This window comes from Dasypus novemcinctus, chromosome 18, assembly GCF_030445035.2.
Source record: "Dasypus novemcinctus isolate mDasNov1 chromosome 18, mDasNov1.1.hap2, whole genome shotgun sequence".
Taxonomy (NCBI): Eukaryota; Metazoa; Chordata; class Mammalia; order Cingulata; family Dasypodidae; genus Dasypus; species Dasypus novemcinctus.
This window is the reverse complement of record NC_080690.1, coordinates 79,590,447-79,610,812: the sequence shown is the minus strand read 5'-3', so window position 1 is coordinate 79,610,812 and position 20,366 is coordinate 79,590,447. Positions and strand designations below refer to the sequence as shown.

The 20,366-nt window shown below is 43.4% G+C and overlaps 1 pseudogene; it reads right to left on the bottom strand.

Moving 5' to 3' along the window:
• Positions 1-11,494, bottom strand: part of LOC101413127 (leukocyte immunoglobulin-like receptor subfamily A member 6) — a 30,980-nt pseudogene extending 19,486 nt beyond the window's left edge.
• Between the last annotated feature and the right edge of the window lie 8,872 nt (positions 11,495-20,366).

The following is a 20,366-nucleotide window of genomic DNA, read 5'->3' as shown; positions in this document are numbered from 1 at the left end:
TCAGCCACAGAAAAGACTGAAAGCTGGTACATGCTACAGCATGGATTATCTTTGAAGACAAAAGCCAGACACAGGGAACCAGATGTGGCTCAAGTGATTGGGCTCCCATCTACCATATGGGAGTTCCAGGATTTGATACCTGGGGTCTCCTGGTGAAGGCAAGATGGCCTGTGTGGTGAGCTGGCCTGGGCTGAGAGCTGACCCACCTGAAGTGCTGGCCCAAATGAAGAGCTGGCACAGCAAGATGATACAACCAAAGGAAAAAAAGAGAGAGAGACACACACACAAGAGGAGAGACAATAAAACAAAACAGGGAACTGAGGTGGTGCAAGAGAATGATCACCTATCTCCTGCTCCAGAAGGTCCCAGGATTAGCCTGGTGCCACCTAAAGAGAAGACAAGCAGACACAGAAGACGCACAACAAATGGACACAGAGAGCAGACCACAAGCCCAAAACAATGGGGGTGGGGAGGAGAAATAAATAAATAAATCTTAAAAAAAAAAACAACTTGCTAATCGTATTCAACAACACATTAAACGAATTATACACCACGACCAAGTGGGATTTATTCCAGGTATGCAAGGATGGTTCAACGTAAGAAAATCTATCAATGTAATACACCATATAAACAGACTGAAGGGGAAAAAATCACATGACTATATCTATAGATGCAGAAAAAGCATTTGACAAAATACAGCACCCTTTCTTGATAAAAACACTCCAAAAGATCGGAATACAAGGAAATTTTTTGAACATGATAAAGAGTATATATGAAAAACCTACAGCCAACATTGTTTACAATGGAGAAATCCTAAAATCCTTCCCTCTAAACTCAGGAACAAGACAAGGATGCCCATTGTCTGTGCTCCTATTTAACATTGTCTTAGAAGTACTTGCTCGAGCACTGAGGCAAGAACCAGATATGAAAGGCATTCAAATTGGAAAGGAAGAAGTCAAAATTTCATTATTTGCAGATGACATGATCCTATGCATAGAAAACCCTGAGAGATCTACAACAAAGCTTCTAGAACTCACAAATGAGTTTAGTAAAGTCACAGGTTATAAGATCAATGCGCAAAAATCAGTAGCATTTCTGTACACCAATAATGAGCAAGATCAGGAGGAAATCAAGAAACAAATACCATTCACAATAGTAAGTAAAAAAATCAAATACTTAGGAATATATTTAACTAAAGAGGTAAAAAAACTTATACACCGAGAACTATACAAGACTGTTCAAGGAAATCAAAGAAGACCTAAATAAATGGAAGAATATTCCTTGTTCATGGATAGGAAGACTGAATATTATTAAGATGTCTATCCTACCAAAACTGATCTACATATTCAATACAATCCCAATAAAAATCAACACAGCCTTCTTTAAGGAACTAGAAAAACTAATTATGAAATTTATTTGGAAAGGAAAGAGGCCCCGAATAGCCAAAGACATATTGAAAAAGAAAAACGAAATCAGGGGAATCACACTACCTGACTTCAAAACATACTACAAAGCTACAGTAGTGAAAACAGCATGGTATTGGCATAAGGAGAGACACACAGACCAATGGAATCGAATTGAAAGCTCTGATATAGAACCTCACATATATAGCCATATAATATTCAATAAAGCCACCAAACCCTTTCAACTGGGAGAGAGTGGCCTATTCAACAAATGGTGCCTGGAGAACTGGATATCCATATGTAGAAGAATGAAAGAGGATTACCATCTCACACCTTATACAAAGATCAACTCAAGATGGATCAAAGACCTAAATATAAGAGCCAAGACCATAAAAACCTTGGAAAGTAGTGTAGGGAAACATCTACAGGACCTTGTAATAGGAAATGGCTTCATGAATATCACACCAAAAGCACGAGCAGCAAAAGAACTGATAGATAAATGGGACTTCCTCAAAATTAAAGCCTTCTGCACCTCAAAGGAGTTTGTCAAGAAAGTAAAAAGGGAGCCCACACAGTGGGAGAAAATATTTGGCAACCATATATCTGATAAGAAACTTATAACTTGCATAACTTGAAAATAAAAAGATAAACAACCCATTTAAAAAATGGGAAAAAGATTTAAACAGACACTTCTCCAAAGATGAAGTACAAATGGCTAAAAAGCACATGAAAAAATGCTCCAAATCTCTAGTTATCAGGGAAATGCAAATCAAAACCACAATGAGAAACCATCTTACTCCCATAAGATTGGCAGCTATGAAAAAAACAGAAGAATACAAATGCTGGAGAGGATGTGAAGGAAGGGGAACACTCATCCACTGCTGGTGGGAATGCAGAAGGATCCAACCATTCTGGAGGACAGTTTGGCGGTTTCTAAAAAAACTAACCATAGATTTGCCATATGACCCAGCAATACCACTGCTGGGTATATACCCATCAGAACTGAAAACAAGGACACAAACCGATATATGTACACCAATGTTCATAGCAGCATTGTTCACTATTGCCAAAAGTTGGAATCAACCCAAATGCCCATCAACAGATGAGTGGATCAACAAAATGTGGTATATACACACAATGGAATACTACTCGGCTGTAAGAACAAACACACTACAAACACATGTGATAACATGGATGAATCTTGAGAACCTTATGTTGAGTGAAGCAACCCAGACATTGAAGGACAAATACTACATGACCTCAATGATATGTAATAAACAAGCTGCCCTAGATAGCAAGAGACTGAACGATAGGCTTACAGGAAATCGGAGGGTGGAGGAAGGACATGAGCCGATGTCTGCAGGGGTGGAATTTAAGACGAGATGGTGGTAAGTATGAACACAAAGAAGAGATAAAAGGGGGGCAAGGGGTTGCCTTTGGTTGGGGCTTTGCGGGTTTGAGGGTGGCTGGGGAGGGACGGATGGGTAACGTTGCCCAAAAGTAGGGGGAGGGAGGGGTAGCATACGAACACAGGAGAGGGTCAGGTGTTGGTGGAGAGTAAAATGCCGAGAAAATCATATCAAAATATAATAAAGAGGGTTACCTGTTTAGAATGCTCGGAGGGGAGGGTCTGATGCAGGACGGGCTCCTGGGGAATGTCTAAATGCTCATTCTGCCAGAGTGGGTGACACCATGGGGTAGAAACCCAAGTAGTGAGAGTGGGGGTGGACCCACATCCTGGGGAGGACTAATGCCAGCAAATAGAGGGAACTGTATCTCTTGAGAGAAAGGGTGGCTCCCAGGGCATTGGGGCAGCTGAGCAAGTTAGGCCCTGAACACTGTTGCAAGTATCTCTGGACGTGGCTCCTCAGGAAACGGAGGTTGGCTGTCACTGTGGGCACCAAGGGGATGGGAAAATGGATGTTAAATGTGTGGAACCAAAGTAAATGTGGGATAAGAGAGGACTTTCATGAGAGTACACAAGGATGGATATAAAACATGTACTATTACACCATAAACATATAGGGGACGACATACTAATAATGTAAACCATAATGTAAAACATAGGATAACTAAAAATTTAGAAAACTGTATATCCTAAAGTATGGACCACAATGTAAGCACAGATGTCATCTTGTTTGAAAGCTATTGTCACAGAGTCTCTACATCACTGTAAGTAAATATGATATGAATAAGGTATAAGAATATCACTGTGGAAGGGAAAAGGTTTTACGGTGGATGTGTGGGAGTACTGCATATTGTATATATGAATTACTGTGGTCTATGGCTCTTGTGAAGAGAAGTTCAATAATTAGGGAAAAAAAAAAAGAAAAAGATAGGATGTAGAATTTTTCCAAGTCAACACGTATTCTATATCTAACCTTTAAACCCATCGCTATATGCCATCTTACTAGTAAGGGAACCTGACATTATATTGGGCTTCAATTTTCAGAAAGTTTTGGATCACAGAGTGGTTCAACAATGGCAGTGGAGGAATACTGGTATAGGATACTATTGACAGGTGATATATGGCTGACAGGGAGCTATACAGGGCATATATCCAGGGTGCATGGTAATGTTTGGATATACTCATAGTGGCAACAATTAAAAACTACAGCTGGGGGGGGGATACTGGGTTCCTGGCTGGGGGTGCTCTGTCGTGGTCACTAGGGGAGCAGCAGCAGTCCCCCAGGTGCAACAGTAAGGACCAGGAAGGAATGAGGGTCCAACAGTGAGAGCATGATACTAATGATTATGCTTGTGAGCCTATATGCCTGAAATAAGAACAAGGCCTAGAGCAGCACTGTGCCTGGGAATTTCCTCCTGACAGCCTTTATGTTACTCAAATGTGGCCAGTCTCGAAGCCAAACTCAACATGTAAATGCAATGCCTTCCCCCCAGCGTGGGACATTGACACCCGGGGATGAGCCTCCCTGGCACCGAGGGATCACTATCAAGTACCAACTGATGATGCAACTGGAAAATGACCTTGAATTGAAGGTTCACTGCGGATCTAGCAGAATATCCCTGTCTACATATAACAACATGACTTTAAAATGCTGTTTGACCTAATGTAAGGGGGAAATGGAAAGGAGAAATGAGTTTATATGGCTACGAGTCTCTAAAAAAGAGTCTGGAGGCTGTCAGAAGGATTGCCCTTATGCACAACTGAGCGGAATCTAAGAGACAGATGAAGTAGATACAACCCCAGGTATTGGTTCCTTTGAGGGCTAAAGAGACCCACGGGCTCTATGGTCATGGCAGATGAGGTTCACTGCCATGTCAGATGGCCCTTCTTTGGAGCTGGTGTTTCTGCGTGATGAAACTGGATTCAGATGGAATCTCTTTTCATTAGACTTTCATGCTACTTTACTGGAATTGTAGTTGGTGTTGGTGTTTAAGATATATTTAGGGGATTTGAATCTCTGGACTGACAATATGATAGCCAGGCCCGGAGCCTCAACAGACTTCTGCTCCTACAATCTGATTTATTGGACTCACCTCACTCAGCTAAGAGGGAGTTGAAGAAGGACAACCACCACACCATGGAGCCTAGAGTGCCTACAACTGAAAGCAGGAGGATTGCATCCAGTATCCATGTGGAATCTGAGCCTTCTCTTGACATAGAGATGCCACGGACATAACCAATCCAAGGTCCACAGAGAAAAGGTAGCATTGAAGGGGAGTGGGAAAAGTGGACATGGTGGCTGATATGGGTATGGGGAATGGCAGGAAGAGATGAGATGTGGAGGCGCCTTTGGGACTTAGAGTTGCCCTGGATGGTGCTGCAGGGGCAATCACCGGACATTGTAAATCCTCCCAGGGCCCACTGGATGGAATGTGGGAGAGTATGGGCCATGATGTGGACCATTGACCATGAGGTGCAGAGGTGCCCAGAGATGTACTTACCAAATGCAATGGATGTATCATGATGATGGGAGTGAGTGTTGCTGGGGGGGGGGAGTGTTGGGGTGGGGGTGGTGGGGTTGAATGGGACCTCATATTGTTTTTTTAATGTAATATTTTTACAAAATCAATTAAAAAACAACAACAACAACAACAACAACAACAAAAACCAGACACAGAAGGAAATACTTAGAACAAGTGAATTCATAGATTCAGGTAACAGAATAGCAGTTACCAGGGTGGGAGGGGTGGTGGAATGGTTGTTGCTGCTTAATGAGAATGAGTTTCACTTTGGAATGATGAAAATAGTCTAGAAATAGTGGTGGAAGTTACACAATATTGTCAATGTACTTATTGTCATGGAATTGTCCACGTAAAATAGTTAAAATTATTTTTGTTATGAATATTTTATCACAATTTAAATAAATAAAATTTTAAAACTGTGCCATAACGTTGAGGTAGAAATTATCATTATGTGTAAAACAAAAGGAAATAGAAGTGCATATTGGGATCATTAGAGAGAGGTGTTGTCGCCGGCTCGGACTCACTGGCAAAAGAAGATTCTGTGTATCACTTCCCAATTCTGCATTTAGAAGTGTCACATTGGCACTTGAAATTGGCCTTTAAGGAAATAGTTTCACCCCAGAAACAGACAAATGCCACAATCAAGGGCTGTTTAAAAACATGCATTTTCAGAGAGCTGATTTACATCATGCCACTAGGCTGTCCATTCAAGCACAAAGTGTTGTGCACAGTGCTACTATTTTGGGGGAAACTTCCAGGTAGTATCTGATGAAGAGTGAAGGGATCGTGGGGTCCAGAGATGGTTTTATGGCATCATTTAGGATTTATCCTGTCCAGGCTGGCATTGGACTTTAGCTCATTTATACAGTTATTGCGACCATGGTTCATGATGTGAGCTGATGAAACAGTAAATCAATAATGCAATCATGGAATATTCTAATTAGAAAGAAAGAAACATGTATTACCTGGAAACGGGCCAGAGCATGAAGGCATGCCCAGGTGGGGACCCCTCCCTGCCCACTGGGATGGAGCCTGATGTTATAGGGATGAGGATGGAAGGGGATCCCGTCAAGGAAAGTCAACCACGGTGAAGGGATAGAAACACGATTTAATGGTAGAAGAGTCGTTTACAGGGAACACACTAGACATGCCCCTGTACCCAAACAATGCACACTCCCCTATGAGATTCCCATCAGACAGTTCACACAGTTTTCTTCCAGAACCACTGGGTGCATCAGATGCTTACTGAGCAGCGAATTTGTTCCCTCCTGCGATTACATCCTGGTTGTCTCTTTGGTCCTCTGTCTGTGCCAAATATGAAATAGCAGCACCCCAACTCCCACCAAGCTGAATCCAGCCAAGATCATTCTGATGAGGTTCTCCTTCCCCTCTATGGATACTTCTGCAAATGAGGGTAGGAATTATGGACAAAGGGGTTACATATGTTAATGAGGCTGATACCACCCTAGGAGCTCTCATGTCCATCCAGCCACCCACTGCCCCTTGACAGGTCATGTGCCTGTGTGTCCCCACCCCTTCAGTGAGAATTTCCCTTTTTTCACCACTCTTAGGGTCTGGCTTGTATTGTGGTAGGCTGGTGATTTAAAGACTTTTGAGAACAACAACAAAAAAGAGAAGCTGAAGAGAACCTTTCCCTTGGTCCTGTGTTCTTACATCCCTTTGCTTTCAGGAAGTGACTTTGATGTGGTTTCTTAAGAAACTGTTCCCCTGCTGTGGCTGGGTTCCATCTGTTCTCATTTGATTCTTCCAGGTTCCCTGTGATCTTTGAACTCAGATTTGGCTTTGGAGACTCAGTGGAACATGTCCCAAGAGCTCACATTCAGTGAGAACACTAAGAGTTTCCCCCCAAATCAGAAAGAATTGAGCTTTTGTATGCATTCTATGCTGTCGGGCACAGAGGGCAATGTGAGCTGAATGTCTTGAAGATGAAAGTTTCATTTGTTCATCCACAGAGGACCAGGGTCCATGGATGAGGAGTTAGATTGTCAGGTGGCCCTGAGTTTCAGGAGCCCACAGGAGTGAAAGCCTGGGGTTTTATCCCCTTCACTCTATTAGTGGCTCCCCCTGCCCACCTTTTTGGGTTGATATTTTAACCTTTATCCGCTGTTCCATCATCCATTTACTCTTTCATAAATTAATTCTTCATATAGTTAGGAAAGCCTACAACGGGACATACATAAACATATATATCCCCATATATACATGCATATGTATATACACATATATATGCACGTATATTTTCTTACAAATGGTAGTTTTAAGTAAATAGATCGTAAAGATAATATCTGTGCTTTCTTAGAATATGAATTCAGTTGAGTAGGCCAATAATAAACATGCAAACACACACCAGATGAAAACTATCTTACATGTATGAATATTCTCAAATTGGTAGATGTATATACACATATGTATATATATGTGTCTCTTGGTCCATTTGTCATCTCTCTATCTCATTTATTTATCTATATCTATCATCTATCTATTGTCTATCTGTCTGTCAATCATCTATATCTATCTATATGCTGGATTAATTACATGAAGAATAATAGAGAAGGTGGAGAAAAGCCTGTTATGATTAGTGTCATCAGCAAATGTCCTATGTGGATAAGACATTTAAGCTGATTCTGAAAGGGGAGGAAGCCAGAGAGGAGCATGTGAAGAACCAGCCAATTAGCGTCAGGCTATAGGTATACCAGATGCCCAGGGAAGGTCCCAGCCTGTTGTCCAGTAAGAAAGAATCAGTGTGTGAGGAGAAGGGGCACATGAGAAGGGGAACTGGAGCTCAGTAGACAGGCCAGGAAGGAGAGAACAGAGGACAGAAGCTATCATCTTTCTTTCCCTCTTTTTGTGGGGGAAGAATTCTGGAAACTGCTGTTGTCAAGGAGGGAAGAATTATCATTTTGTCTCTATTTAAAAGGAACTCCATTCTCCTGTAAATGAAAGCATATGATCCAGTGACAAAAAAATCAAAGAAAACATCATTCTTCAGGACATACAAGCTTTTCACGAAAATAACCCATTCCCAATAAAACACTGTTGTAGCAGAAAACCAGATTTATGCATAGGTCAATATGGCTATAGCTATAAAATACAATTTTTCAGTGTTTGCCTTCAGATAATGTGGGTAAAATTAAAGCTGCTTTATGAAAGTGAAGCTCAGGAATATTTTGCTCCATTATCATAGTCATATGATATTTGAAAGGAGAGAAAAAGGTACACAATTTGGAAACAAAGAAGTGAAATTTCTCTTTTCTTTTAGTTGATGTAATTTTATCAGTAAATTGCAAGTGCTCAATTGAAAAACTGTTGAGTCAAAGGCCTTATGAAGGCGGCGGACTTGGCCCAGTGGATAGAGCTTCTATCTACCACATGGGAGGTCCGTGGTTCAAACCCCGGGCCTCTTTGACCCGTGTGGAGCTGGCCCATGTGCAGTGCTGATGCACATAAGGAGTGCCGTGCCACGCAGGGGTGTCCCCTGCGTAGGGGAGCCCCACGTGCAAGGAGAGCCAGCGCAAAAGAAAGTGCAGCCTGCCCAGGAATGGTGCTGCACGCACGGAGAGATGACGCAGCAAAAGATGAAGCAACAAAAAGAAACACAGGTTCCCGTGCCGCTGACAACAACAGAATCGGACAAAAGAAGATGCAGCAAAATAGACACAGAGAACAGACAACTGGGGTGGAGGTGGGGGAAGGGGAGAGAAATAAATAAATAAATAAATAAATAAATCTTAAAAAAAAAAAAAGACCTTATGAAGTAGGAAAATAAAAAAAAATTAATACCCCCAAATGAGTGGCTTTATCACTAACATTTTGCTATTATTTATAAAAATAAAAAAGAAGCAAAGATCTTACTTAAGCAATAATAAATAATTTGAAGCAATTCTTATATTTAACTGTGAATGTACATGATTTTTAGAAATAACCTCAAAATTATTTTCCACTTTTTAATAAATGCCATTTGAAAAATATATTTGATATGAAAAGTAAATATCAGGAAAGGAATTCTCCACAACAAAAGTATAAATTGAAGCTTTTCCAAAGGAAGATATAAATACAATTGCTTATTTTTAAATTGTAAGTCCAAATAATTCAAATTAAATGTTTAAAAGTGTACATGAATAAAATGCAAGAAAAATTTGGGAAAAAGTGGAAAAAAGAGAAATGAGGGAAGATCAGCACAATGAGATACTATCACGTTAGCAGAGGGAAGCCGTGGATGCAAAGAAAGATTTCCAGGGAGAAATGCAGTGTCTGGTACAGGTAAAATTGAAATCTTTTCTGGAACAACGAAGGATTATGAAATGAACAAATGATACTATGACAATAGAAATATCAAAACAAAATGCCGAAGGAGGGGCTGAGGCAACACAGACTAGCTCCAGCCTCCCAGGGGACCCCTCCGCCTGCGGTCCCCAAGACTCAGCACCCCCCTGTTATCGCTCTGCAGGCTGGACCCTCTGGACTGGGAGGTGGGAACAGACCTCCACCCTCTTCAGCTCAGCAACCGCGGTCCCTCCTTCTGCCTCAGACCTCGAACATCTCCTTCTCCTCTGACCCCCAGAAGTCCCAAGGCTGAGAAGAGACAGGAGCAGGTGAGCGGGTGTGGGGTTCTCTGCCTGCCCCTCCCAGTCTGGTCGTGTTTCTTCCTGTTCTTCCCAGTCTGGCTCCCGCCCTCTCCTACCTGCAGCCCTGACTAATACTTGGGGATGTGATGCTCTTGGCTATGCCCACCATCAGATGGACTGGGTCCTCCTGAAGAAACGTCCTCTGTGCTCCCCTCATCCCAAGAAGCCCCACAGTTGCTCTGAGGCCCTAAACTGACCATCAGCACAGAGGGGTGCAGGCAGGAGCTCCTCACCTGAGACCACAAGCTTCAGGAAGGCACTGGACTCAGACATCAGGTATGGCGTGCTGTTCCGTGAGCTGTAGCACCTGTAGATGCCCCCGTCGGCTGAAGTCACAGAGTTCATGGTGAAGTTGCCCAAGTACAGGTCATCTTGGTGCTGGGATTCACTGCGCAGGGGGGGATCAGCTCCCCCCTCCTTGTATAGGAGGAATATATCAAACTGGTTCTCAGAGCGACACCGGAAGGTCACTTTCTCTCCCACGTAGACCGAGGGACCCGGCAGGGCAGAGAGGATGGGTGAGGAAGGGAGCTCTCCTAGAGAGAAGAAGGTGGGTGAGGGGCTGCCAGCCTCCGCCTGGGCTCTGGACTGAGATTCCACCAGGGCTTCTCCCTAAGGACCTCACTGTCTCTCTTCCTCCCACCCTCTCTGTCTGTCTCTCCTCCTCTCTTGTAGCGCCATACTCTGAGCTCCCAACCATCTCACCCTGGCATCCCACAAGCAGAGCCTGTGAAGAATCAGGGTCCTGGATGGACCTGGCTGGGACCACCTCACCTGCAATGAAGACGTCCACAGGCTCACTGGGGGCCGACCACTGGGAGGAGTCCTTGAGTTCACCATAGCATCTGTACCGGCCCCCGTGGCTGCGGTTCACTCGAACAAGGGGAAAGTCGGCCTGATAGGGCCCATCCTGCTGTTCAAGGTCCTTGGTGACGTTATCTCCCCCAACCTTGGACAGAAAGAATCTGACGTAGTTGGTTTTAGAGCGACACTGGAGCGTCATGTTCTTTCCCCAGGTCACAACAGGGCTCGGTTGGGCCAGGAGGGACGGCTTCTTGGACGCACCTGGGGGAGACGAGCATGGACGTGAGGGGCTGGATCCTCTGCAGAACCCCAACTTCCTTCCTAGGTTTCTGGGGTCACTGTGTGACACCATTGTCCCAGATCAATGAGGCTGAAAATTCTGGGGTCAACTCACCTTCTTGTGCCGAGGTCCTCTGAGCCAAACTCAATCCTGAAAGAGAGTTGCACATGAGAGGTTTGCACCCTGAAGCCTGAGCAGCCTCTCTCCACCTCTTGAGCCTCCAAGCCCTGGGGTCTTTTGGCAGCCAGGGCCTGGGAGGGGAGGGGTCCCTCCCAGACTGGTGCTTCCCCTCCCCCTCTCAGACCTCACCGAGACAAAGCAGGGCTGTGAGCATGGGGGTCATGGCGTCTCCTTCCTCTAGGTCCAGCTGTGCAAACGGATAAGACCTCGGCGTCTGGTGGGACAGACAGACACAAAGGATGTGGCCACTGGGAGGCTGGTCCTACTCATCACAAGGGTGTGACATCAGCCCCGCAGGAAGGAGAACAGCCCCTCCCCGTGAGCCTGGCTCCTATTTCCCCAGGGTGGGGCTCAGAGCACCAGGCTCTCTGGAGACGTTTTGGACACGTGAGACACTTCCTGACCCCAATCGGCAGTGTCCCATTCCTGAGGGGCTTCTTTGAGCAAGCTATCAACACACTTCATTTACAATGTCCAAGCCCTGGAGATACATCAATGATCCAAAGAGATTCACACTCTGAGATTGAAGAGCTTGGATTAGCCTAAACATATTTGGTGTGTTAATTTCCTACTGATGCTGAAAGAAATTACTACAAGTTTATTGGCTTAAAACAACACAAACATTTTTTCATTCTGAATGTCAGAAGTATGAAAGTGCCTCACTGGGCTAAATCAAGGTGTGAACATGTCTGTGTTCCTTCTGAAGGCTCTGGAATCCATGTCCTTTTTTTTTGCCACCAGAATAGCTATTAAACAGGACAGGACTGCCTGAAACAACTATTTTGAAACTCCAGAGGCCAGAAGAACGTTGTACAGTACCCAGGAAAGAGCAGAAGAAAAGGCTGATAAATTATTGTAAAGAACAGTGAATGATTCTCTCTGTACGGTGGCTACCAGCACCCATACCCACACTTCCATGGCGGGCAGCCATGGGGTCCAGTATCTGGCTAGCTGCTGGTGACAGAAAGGGACATAAACATCCTCCTCCCCAAGAACGGGGGTGGACACAATCAATCACTGATCATGGCTTTTGACTAATTAATTCAGATCCCTGGATCCCAGGTTTGAGGGCAGCTATTGTTTCAACTCTCCCTGGAGAGAGGTGGAGGCCCTGGAGATTTAATGATACAGCGTTTCCTCAGGCCTGCAGAGGACAGTTAGCTGAAGGGCTGCATTCACTGGGCAGGCCAGGAAAGCTCAGTTTTGGGGAGCCATTGAAGATTTTGTCACCCTTCCTGACCCCCTCCCCAGGGCACTTTGGAGCTGGTCTGCACCCCGTTCATGAGGCCCCAGCCCTGTTTTGGCTGGGAAAGACCAACTGGGAAAGTTCTTCCCGGGCTGACCTTTCCCAAGGCAAAAGCAGTGTGAGACAATGAAAGGAGTATAAAAAACTACAGAGGTGAACTGTCTGGGAGAAAAGCCTGTTGGTTTCAAACACCTGGGAAAAGGAGGGGACAACCAAACTCCTATAAACAACTAATGAGCAAAATCCCAGGATAAAACAGAGTACCAGAAAGATAGTATTAGAGGTTTGCAATAATTAACAAGCCGTACCTCAGTTTCCCCTGATATGCTTTGGGAAAAAGGTAAACCCTGTCGCCTGTGTGGCACTTTCCCACAGGTTAAACAAAGGAACCCCATAGAGACAGGAGGAAAGGGAGATAGAGATCTTCACCATCTGCATATCAGAGGGAGATGGAGATCTTTACTAACTCTACTTGCATATCAGAGCGAGACTGAGACAGAAACCTTCACTATTTACAAACCCTTTAAAATCCTACAGATTAAAAGGAACATTTGCTCCTGCAGCATTCCAAGAAGCCTTGGACTTCCTCAACCCCCTCCCACTACCTCACTCAGACCCTCAACCCCCCTCCCGCCAACTATCATTTCCCCACCTAGGAAAGTTCTGTATAAATTCAAGTCCCCCCCTTCCAGGGGTGGGCTGAAGTCTCTCTTCAGACCCCCACCATGCAGGTGGGGGGACTGAAGTATGTTCTTCAGACCCCCTCCATTGGAAGAGCTTCTCAATACAGAAATTCTTTGCTTATGGTCAATCAGTCTCCGTGTCCCAGCAAGAGCTGTATTTTCTCCAACAGGTAGGGGAAACCCTGTACACTGCATTTACCTTGGACAGACTTTCCTGATAGGAGGGCTGAAGCTCAAGAAAATCTCTGTCTTATCAACTGACTAAAAAACCAAGAAACAGACATCCCAGGGAGAAAGTCCTAGACTTAACCACTTAAAATATATAGTGTGCAACGAAAGAGTACCAGACAAAGAAACAGGAAGTGCTGGCTCATCCAAAGAAAGGGATAAAAATACACAACACACCAATGAAGAAGCTGTGGACATATCAAGCAAAGCTTTCAAAAATAATCTTGAACATTCTTAAGGAAATTAAGGAAAGTACAGAGAAGGAACCAAAGAATATCAGAAAACAATGAGGGAAGCGGACATGGCTCACTGTATAGAGTGTCAGCCTACCACATGGGAGGTCCGTGGTTCAAACCCCGGGCCTCCTGACCCATCGATGAGCTGGCCCATGTGCAGTGCTGATGCGTGCAAGGAGTGCCATGCCACACAGGGGTGTCCCCTGTGTAGGGGAGCCCCACGCTCAAGGAGTGAGCCCTGTAAGGAGAGCTGCCCAGACGAAAGAAAGTGCAGCCTGCCCGGGAGTGGCACTGCACACATGGAGAGCTGATCCAGCAAGATGATACAATAAGAAGAGACAGATTCCCATGCCGCTGACAAGAATAGAAGTGGACACAGAGAGCAGACAACCGGCGGGGGGTTGGGGGTGGGAAGAGAAATAAATTTTTTAAAAATCTTAAAAAACAATGAAAGAACAGTATGAGAGTCTAAACAAAGAGAATGAAAATTTTTTAAAAAGGAACCAAACAGAACTACTGGAATTATAGACCACAATAAAGGAAATGAAAAATGCCCAGGGGGTTTTCAAGAGCAGATTGGAGCTGGCACAAGAATCAGTGGGACTTGACTCCTAGGGATAAGCCTCCCTGGCACCAAGGGATTATTACCTAATGCCAACCAGTGATGCATTTGGAAAAAGACCTTGACCAAAAGGAGGAAAAATTAAATACAAAAGAGTTTTTACAGCATAACTATTTCAAAGTGAGTCAGGAGGTCATTCCAGAGGTTATGCTTATGCATATCTCAGGAGGATCTCACTGACTGCCACAGTAAACAAAGACTAAAACAGGTGTGCTCCTGAGGCAAGGTGTACAACCCCATGAAATCTGCACCCAGCCAGTGGGCCTTACCTTGGAATATATGATAACCTGTATCATGGCTAATAGAGTTAGACTGAATTATAATTTCCCCACGCATGGTTCTTCTACCCCTGTTATTCAAACCTATAATTAGCACCATACCCATTAAACATGTTCCAGAGACATAAATCTTTGGTCTGTTCATATGCCAGTTGAGCTCTGAATCTCAGCAGACTGGCAGCCAACACCTATTTTCCAGTTCATTGGAACTCACGTAGGACAACTAACCAAAATGATGATGATGGACAATCCACATCCCCAAAAGCAAAGAGTATCTACAACTGCAAACAAACAATTTCTTCCATCTGCCCCATAAAATTAAACCCCCTCTCAATTTGAAGCAGAGTGGGCATCACCATACCCAAATCATCAAGACTGAGGAATGAACAAAACTTATTATTATTGTAGTAAGGAAGAACTTGTGACATCGATATAAAGGTAGTGGTTACCAGAGGTTCTGAAGAGAGGGGAAGGGAAGACTAGGTGGATCGTGGGGCATTTTTGGGGCATTGGAATTTTTCTGCATGTTTTTACAATGACATATACAGGCCATTACACATTTTGTCAACACCTATAAAATAGTGTAGTACAAAGTGTAAACCTTAATGTAAACTATAGCCCATGGTTAGCAGCAGTGCTTCAATATGTGTTCATCAATTGTAACACACGTACCATGCTAATGAAAGATGTTGTTAACGGGGGAAAACATGAGAGGGGGAGGGGGTAAAGTATATGGGAATCTCCTACATTTTCTATGTAAATTTTCTGTAATCTAAAACTTTTTGAAAAATAAATTTGAAAAGCTCTCTCTATATAATTAGAAATAAAGACCTGCAGTAAAGATAACACTTGGATAATTTTAAATGCCGGTTTACGTGTTGTATTGTTTGGTATATAACAACACTTCTTACTTCCTTCAAGTGCTAAAATGCAAATGCTTAAATAAAAAGTAGTGCTAGACTTAGGTCTTTGGACATACAATGTGCAAAGATATAAGTTGTAACAAATACAGAAGAATGGTGGGGGAACAGATAGGTATAGGAAAAGCAAACGTGCATACTACTGAAGTTAAGCTGGTGTGGCAGTTTGAGATTATTTTATGAATCCCAAAAAGGGAAAGTTTATGCTTGTAAACTAATCTATTCCTCTGGGTGTGATACCCTTTCATTGCCTTCAACTTGGCTGAAGTGTCTTTGATTAGATTACCTGCTAAGATTAGGGCTTTAGATTTGACTGTGTCGGCCGGCATGACCCAGGTTGAGTCCCTCCCCCTTGCAGGGTCTGATATAAATGGCCATGCACACAGACAGGCCGATGGACACACAGGAAGACAGACATTGTTATTTTTTGTCCTGCCATGTGACAGAAAGTAGAAGGCCCAGGAGAGGTCAGCCACATGCCTGCTAGTTTGCAGCTGACCTTGGGAAGAGAGCAGAACAGCTAAGACTGATATAGAAGATCCAGAGAAAAATAGGTAGAGGACAGGCGGAAATGGCCTGGGGAAAAAAGCTTCTAGGGTTTCAGAAGGCTGGACATCACCCAGAGAGAGAGAGAGAGGGACAAAGGAAAAGAATGGAGACAGCAAAACTGTGAGTTAGAAGCGACAGCTGCTGCTGCCGGCACCTTCCTCCACGCTAAGGACGCTTTTGAATACTCAGGCCTATGGACCGGCAGCTGTGGGCAAAGGGGACCTCAGGAGCCCACCTCCCTGGGAAAGGGGAGAGAGAGGGACACAGCCTAAGGCTGTCAGCTTTTGATCCACACATTTTGTCTGCTGCATCTCATGAGCTCTTCCAGCCAGGTTGGGATGCACCACTGTTAACACAGGGAACCAGTGTAAGACTGAAGGGAGCCGACCCTCTCAAGCTCCCTCTCTACAAACCGGGGAGAGTGGGAGCTGCCAGCAAACATTGGAGAACTGTCTCTGAGAAAGTTTGATTTGCGAGGTTCTCTGCCTTCAGGCAGAATCCTCTGTCACATCAATCCAGTCCCTGTTGCAGCAGACAACCTCCAAGCAGGCTTTGAACTGACAGGGTCACCAAAGCACACAATCTGCTGGCAGACCAAAGAAGTGCAAGTGAGGAAATTAAAAGTAAGTCATGGGAGGTCCGCAGTTCAAACCCAGGGCCTCCTGACCCGTGCAGAGTTGGCCCATGTGCAGTGCTGATGCGCGCAAGGAGTGCCCTGCCACGCAGGGGAGTCCCGGCGTAGGGGAGCCCCACGAACAAGGAGTGCGCCCCGTAGCGCGAAAGAAATTGCAGCCTGCCCAGGAATGATGCCGCACACAAGGAGAGCTGACATAGCAAGATAACGCAACAAAAAGAAACACAGATTCCCGGTGCCACCGATAAGGATAGAAGTGGTCACAGAAGAACATGCAACGAATGGACACAGAGAGCAGACAACTGGGGGAGGGGGGCAAGGGGAAATAAATAAATTTTTTTAAAATCTTAAAAAAAAAAAGTAAGTCAGTCCACTCTAATCCATATTTTTTTCTCTCTTTATTTTTTAAAAATGTTTCATTCAAAAAATATGAGGTCCCCATATATCCCCCACCCCCCTCATCCTGAGGACCCTGGGGTGGCAATGCCCACTCCATCTCTAAATTGAGAGGGGGCTTAGATCCCACACGGCTGATGGATGGAATTTTCCTGCAGGCAGTTGTACTCTTTTAGTTCCCTGGTGTGGTGGTTAACCATTCTCATCTCTGAATAAATTATGGATTAGAGTGTACTTACTGGTACTCTACTATAGATTTATTGTGACTCTAGCAATAGAAGAAATTATATCAGTGATGTGGAGACAGTGACCACGGGAGTTGCTGAAGGTAGGGAGAGGGAAAAAGGGGTATGATATGGGGGCATTTTCAGGACTTGGAGTTGACCTGAATGATACTGCAGGGACAGATGCAGGACATCATATATCCTGCCATAACCCATTGAATGGACTGGCAGAGAGTATAAACTACAATGTAGAATAGTCCATGCTGTGTAGCAGTGCTCCAAAATGTACTTATCAAATGCAATGAACGTACACACCAATGAAAGAAGTTGTCGATGTGGGAGGTGTGGGGGGTGTGGGGAGTGAGGTATATAGGAACCTCTTATATTTTTTAATGTAAATTTTGTGTGATCTATGTATCTTTTTTTAAAAAAAGATAATAAAAATTTTTAAAAGTAAATAAGTAAAAGAGGCTTTTTCTGGTCTTTTATAGCCTCCCTCCCCAAGGCCTTAGGAATCAGGTCTACAACCCATTACTGGGTCCAGAGCCCAGTTTTGAGCAACTAACAAAAACAATCCTAATGACCCAGATTGAACCAAGAATCAAAGAACAGCAGCATAGCAGTGATATAGTTATGAATTCCAAAAGTAGATATGGATTATGTTTGTAAACTGTTCTGTACCTGGGCATGATTAAATTATGATTAGGGCTTTGATTGGGCCATGTCAGTAGTGTGTTGAGTTCCCACCCCTTGGTGGGTGGGGACTCACAAAAGACTTGTCAAAAGACAGAGTTGAAGGATTTTTGATGCTGGAGTTTTTAATGTTGGAGTTTGATGCTGAAGCCTTAAGCTGGAGCCCCAGGAAGTACACACACAGAGGGAAAAAAAACAATTACTGGACATTGTAGATCCTCCCAGGGCCCACTGGATGGAACGTGGAAGAGTATGGGCTATGATGTGGACCATTGACCATGAGGTGCAGCGATGCCCAGAGATGTAATTACCAAATGAAGTGGATGTGTCATGATGATGGGAGAGAGTGTTGCTGTGGGGGGAGTGGTGGGCTGGGGGCGGTGGGGTTGAATGGGACCTCATATTTTTTTAATGTAATATTTTTAAAAAATGAATAAAAAAATAAAAAATAATAAAAAAGCAAGCCCTGGGAAAAGAGGAACCCTGAACCTGGAAAGAAGCAAGCCCTGGGAAGAGAGGAATCTTGAGCACAGAGAGAAGCAAGATCTGGGAAGAGAGGAACCCAGGAAGCCTGAACCCTCACAGACATCAGCAGCCATCTTGCTCCAACACGTGGAAATAGACTTTGGTGAGGGAGGTAACTTATGCTTTATGCCATGGTATCTGTAAGCTCCTACCCCAAATAAATACCCTTTATAAAAACCAACAAGTTTCTGGTATTTTGCATCAGCACCCCTTTGGCTGACTAATACAAGCAAGAACACACAGTCTCCTACCACTAAATCCCTACAAAAGAGAGAGAAATTGAGCATCTGAGTAAACTCACCATTCAGTCAGATGCCTAGGCATCACCAAAATATTATGAGCCATACTAAAAAAATGTAAGACATGGCCCAAGAAAAGGAATATATCAAAGACCCAAAAGAGACACAGCGTTTGAGACAACTATAAGACTATGGGGTGCAGTGATGTTCAGAGATGTACTTACTGGGTGCAATGGATGTCGCACGATGATGGGAGAGAGTGTTGCTGTGGGGGGAGTGGGGGGTGGGGGCAGTGGGGATGATTGGGACCTCATACTTTTTTAATGTAATTTTTAAAAATAAACAAATAATTTTAATTAAAAAAAACAAAAACAAACAAACAAAAAAAGATGCACACAAATTTCCAAAGTTAAATTAATGAATTGAAAGACAATATGGCTAAAGAGATGAAGAACATCAAGAAGACATTGAGCAAGCACAAAGAATGAAAAAACGTGAATAGAAAAGTAACAGAGCTCATGGGAATTAAAGACATAATAGGTGAGATAAAAAACCCATTAGAGCAGGGGTTCTTAACAAGGGCTTCATGAGCTTGAATTGAAGTTCAAAAAAAACCATTCTTATGAGGACATTTGGTGTAGATGTGATATAATTATTAAACAATGCACAGTATAGTGTGGCCATTTGACAAAATCCTGCTTCCTTTCTTGATAAAAACACTTTAAAAGATAGGAATAGAAGGAAAATTCATCAATATGATAAAAGGCATATATGGAAAACCCACAGGCAACATCATACTCAATGGGGAAAAGTTGAAAGCATTCCTTCTAAGAACTGGAACAAGACAAGGATGCCCACTATCACCATTGTTATTCAGCATTATACTAGGAGTTCTAGCTAGAGCAATTAGACAAGAAAAAGAATTAAAGGCACCCAAACAGGAAAAGAGGAAGTAAAACTTTCACTATTTGTAGATAACATGATTGTATATTTAGAAAATTCTTGAAATGTCTAGGACAAAGCCCCTTGGGCTAATAAATGAGTTCAGCAAAGTGGCAGGATACAAGATCAACATGCAAAAATCAGTAATGTTTTTGTACACTAGTGTTGAACAATCTGAGTAAGAAATCAGGGGAAATTTTTCCATTTACAATAGTAATAAAAAGACTCAAATCCTAGGAATCAATTTAACTGAAGAAGTACAGGATGTATATGCAGAAAACCATGAAACAATGCTAAAAGAAATCAACAAAGCCGTAAACAAATGGAAAAATATTCCATGTTCATGGAATGGAAGACTAAATATCATGAAAATGTCAATCCTACCCAAATTGATTTATATATTCAGTTCAATACCAAGAAAAATTCCAATAGACTACTTTACATAAATAGAAATGGTAATTACCCAAATTCATTTGGAAGTGAATGTGCGCCCAAATAGCAAAAAGCATTCTGAAAAAGAAGAGCAACATGGGAGAAATTTCACTGCCTGACCTTGAAACATATTACAAAGCTACAGTGGTCAAAACCACATGGGATTGGCATAAAAATAGACACATTGATCAGTGGAATAGAATTGAGAGTCCAGAAATAAACCCTCACTTCTATGGCCAACTGGTTTTGACAAACCTACCAAGTCCATGTTAAGGG